At 46.1% G+C, this 4,310-nt stretch overlaps 1 non-coding gene across 1 annotated transcript; it reads left to right on the forward strand.

Annotated features, from left to right (window-relative positions):
• The first annotated feature begins 3,642 nt into the window (after positions 1-3,642).
• On the forward strand, positions 3,643-3,749 carry LOC120643177. Its single transcript, XR_005662867.1, has one exon. It is a non-coding gene; the product is annotated as a small nucleolar RNA R71 (small nucleolar RNA).
• The last annotated feature ends 561 nt before the right edge of the window (positions 3,750-4,310 follow it).

Below are 4,310 nucleotides of genomic sequence, written 5' to 3' on the forward strand. Positions count from 1 at the left end.
ATTGGTTTTGCCCGTCGGGAAGAACTTCGAGAGGAACGCCTTGGCACATTTGTCCCAAGTATCCACTGCAACCTTGTTAGCATAAAACCATTGCTTCGCTCTCCCCAAGAGAGAAAACGGAAACAAACAGAGCCGGATTGCATCTTGCGATACACCCTTGATAACAAAAGTATTGTAGAGCTCCAAGAACTGCTGGAGATGAGCGCTAGCATCCTCATTGGCCCTGCCACAAAATGGGCTGGCCTGCACCATCGTAATGAGACCCGTCTTGATCTCAAAATTTCTCCTCCGGTGTTAACCTCGGGTCCGGTCGGGACCTGGCTAGCAGACGAAGTAGAGTAATCACGGAGTGTCTTCTGGACCATAGCTCTAGGAGCTGACGACGATGCGATGACTGGATCAACTGCCGAGAGTGATCTCCGAGGTGATACGAGACGAGCTCGCGTCCTCCTCAAAAGTGACTCTGGAACGGAATGAAAGTTTTGCGGCAAGTCGAAACCGGTCATACACTACCCTGTTTTCATATCAACGAAGACAAGAAAACAAAGCCAAGTTAGCATGTTTAGCAAGCGAATACCAATTTCAATTTTGTTCACAACTCTATCTATATATTTCACTTTGTGCCTTCCCCGGCAACGGCGCCAAAAATGCTTGTTGGTGCCTACCAATGTCACCTAGCGATGACGGCCGCAGACGTCAATTTGGGATGGCAGTATTTCATGAACCACAAATAGATCCGCAAGCGCACGGAATACCGCTGTAGCATTTTACCCGGGAGTATACCGAGGTGTCATTTATATTTCCGCAGGGAAGGCGATGAGTGAGAGAATATATAGATCAGTTGGTGAGCTCTATCTAGATTGGATATTCTCATGCATAAACGGGGTAAGATAATTACATGGTAGGAGGTAGTGTGACACACACACAAACTACTCTTTTGGATAAAAGAATAAAGGTTACTTTAGGCCGGGAGCAAGGTAAAAGTCAGAGCTCGAGTCAGCTGTGCTAGGCTAGCTATATCTACACTTTCTCATTAGTTAGCTCGTCAGAGATTAAACTACACAACAAGGAGATCGCTATCGAAGTAACGGGAGGAGTCTTTATGTACCTCCTATCCCCCATACCGAATGTGGAGGATTACTAAAAGGCACTGACAGGGCTGTCACCACCTGCCGGCTACCTCTACAAACCGTGGGTATAGTTGACATCCAGCAACTCTTAGCTAATCTAGACACCATGTCTACACTAGTAAGGGATACTCTACTGTTCCGCGCGGAGCCCCCACCCTCCGGATGGACAGACATCACACTAGAGTAATCATACGAATACTGGAGCAGTTGATAGAGTTCTATAAACAAAAGACTAACCATCTCCAGCACAAGGCGATCATGCAATGCAAGTATTGAATAATAATGCAACCATGACAAGAAGCATATACTCGATAACTCAGAATATACTTCAAGCAGATATCGGTAACCATAGTCTAATTCTATTACAAACGACTGAATATTACAAGAGAGAGCTAGAGATGAACCCATACCAGACTCTCGAGCAACTCCGGCGACTCGATGACTCCTAGACTTCTCCTAAACTCCACTAAGCCTAAAGACCATTCAAGGAATTCAAGAGAGGAAGAGGTTTGTGGTGTGTGTGTGTGTGTGTGTGTGTGTGTGTGTGTGTGTGTGTGTGTGTGTGTGTGTGTGGTGTGTGTGTGTGTTTTATTCTCTACCCCTCCCCCCCCCCTTCTATTTATAGCAGGGAGTCACCAGCCGCAGCACCCCAAACCGACGTTGTGAGCCAACAGGGAAGCACCACGTGCCTTGGTTGAGGCGGTGGGGCCCACGGGCCTGGCCGGCCGACTAGGTAGGTCGGTTGGCCTGGCCGGGCCGCCAACCGCCCCCAACTTCCTGTTGTGGGCTTGTCTTGGTCTCCCCTTGTCCTAAAGTTGAGGCACGGCCTGCCCCAGCTGGGTTTGCTTCAGTTCTTGGGCTTCACTTGGTCCATTTGAGCCTGAATCGGTACTCTGATATTTTCTGTGATTTTGTGTCGGGCCAAAGTGTGCTTGTAACCTGCATATTAGCTTGAAAACACAACTTGCATATTCTAAAAGGTAAAGTGTGATTTAGGAACTTTATTGGATAAGGATGCGTGTAAGAAATGCAAACTCTCATGATTTTCTGATCAAGTTGACGCCTGGAAATGTTCGTTCGTGAGCATCAACAGCTGCCGAAGTAAGCTCTACCTTCCTGAAGATTAGTTAGATAGTTAGTCTAATCTAGAGAGGCTAGCTTGATAGTTTAGAAGTGTATCAGGTATCTTATCTTGCTCGTTGTCCTCCCAGTTGCTACCTCTCTAAGGATTTTAGCCTCTGTGTGTCACTCGGTCATAGACTGGCCATTTATCTTACCTCTGTATCTGGCTTACCCTCGTCTAGTTAGTCGATTGATTAAGCTAGTACAGTTATCATTCAATTTACTATACTCTTTACCATAGTGCTTCCCTGAGGAAAAATACAATACCCTGGAATACTCCATGGTGAAGTTCTACAGCGGTGATTCTGTGCGCTTGCGGAATTAACATTCTATTGGGGCATAAGAAACGCCAACAGTATCAAGAAGTGGTATATTGCCATAAAACTTCATAATTACCTCGACAAACTTGTCGAATTGCTCGTCGGCCATCGGCCTCCTTCTCTGCTCTAGAAATGGTAAGGTGGTTGTATCGTGACAGTCCCGTGAAGTTCTAGGGGTTTCCACGGGGTCTTCCTGGGTAGCATTGTTGTTGGATTCTTCGGCCTCCTCCAGCACCCTGTCTTTAGCATCGGTATTCCTAGCGGTTATGGTCTTCCACTGCGTACCTGCATCCTACAAAAAATGTGGTCTCTGTATGGATTGTCTTGCCCGCACAGTTACCACATTCGCACTTTCTTTCGGGTTCACTCCCGGTTGCTCGGGAAGCTCCCCCGTGTTATGGTTACGATAGGATGAGGCCAGTTGAGTTACTTTAGATTCTATCAATTCATTGAAACTCAACTGATTTTTAATAACAGAGTCAAACCCATCTAGTTGCATAACCAAAGATTCAAAAAAATTTATCATTAGCGAGAAATTTCTCACTAATGTTGTCATTCATTTGTATTTGGCCATACATGAAGTCTTTAAGCGAGGGCTGAAAACTGTTATTAAAATTGTTACCTTGCTGTTGGCCGAAGGGGAGGTCGGGCTTAGAATTCCAACCTTGCTGAGGATGGCAGTCTGTGTCATCAGGAGTGTCGTTCCCATTGGATTTCTCATCCTCTTGAGTGAACGGGCAAGATTTGCCCAAGTGTCTAGTATTGCATATTTCTCACATGTCATCCGAAACTCAGTCTGGCTAACCTCCTGGTGTGGAGATTTCAGCTTTTTCATGAGAAGATCCATCTTGGCTACCAGCCTATCGACAATGTTGATTTCATGTATTCCTTTTGCATGGGTCGGCTGCCTATCTGCCTTCCAACTCTGGTTGGAAGCAACCTTGTCGATGAGCACTCTAGCTCCTGCAACATCGAGGGAGAGGAATGCTCCTCCCGCTGCTGCGTCCATGTGATCTTGCGATCATTGGTTCAGGCCATGGAAGAAGTTCTAAAGGATAAGCCACTCTTCCATGCCGTGGTGTGGGCATGCTGCAATGTATTCCTGAAGACGTTCCCAGGCTTCCGGGATTGTTTCGTCCTGGAGTTGTTGAAAACTGGAAATTCTGTTCCGAAGGGCGTTGGTTTTGCCCACCGGAAAATACTTGACTAGAAAAGCATTGGAGCACGCATCCCAAGTGTCAAATTCTTCCATGAAGGTGTAGAACCACGTCTTTGCTTTCCCAAGAAAAGAGAATGGGAATAGTCGAAGACGAATATTACCATCATAGTGCATTTTGGGTTGATTATACTGCTCACTTCCAGAAAATTCTGAAGATGAGCGTTGGCATCCTCTGATGCCTTTACGCAGAAGGGATTTCCTTGGACCATGCTGACAAGCCCAGTCTTTATCTCAAAGCCATCAGTGCCTTGGTCATTGGTCAGTCCAGTAGGGATATAGCTATTGGACGGGGCTGAGAATTGATGGAGTGTCATCTGAGCCATGGGTATTGAAACTGGTGTTGTCAAACCTTGATCCTAGAAAGTTTCTTCTAGTAGGACGACTATGCGTCAAACAATTCACCTAATTCTTCTAGATCTGAGTTGAAGTGATATGGTAGATCGAATCTGGTCTCGCACTGCTCTGCAGAAATCACAAAGATACCGAGAGCAATGGTAATCCCGCTAAAATTAGCGGTGA

The sequence above is a fragment of the Panicum virgatum genome, chromosome 7K, assembly GCF_016808335.1.
Source record: "Panicum virgatum strain AP13 chromosome 7K, P.virgatum_v5, whole genome shotgun sequence".
Classification (NCBI taxonomy): domain Eukaryota; kingdom Viridiplantae; phylum Streptophyta; class Magnoliopsida; order Poales; family Poaceae; genus Panicum; species Panicum virgatum.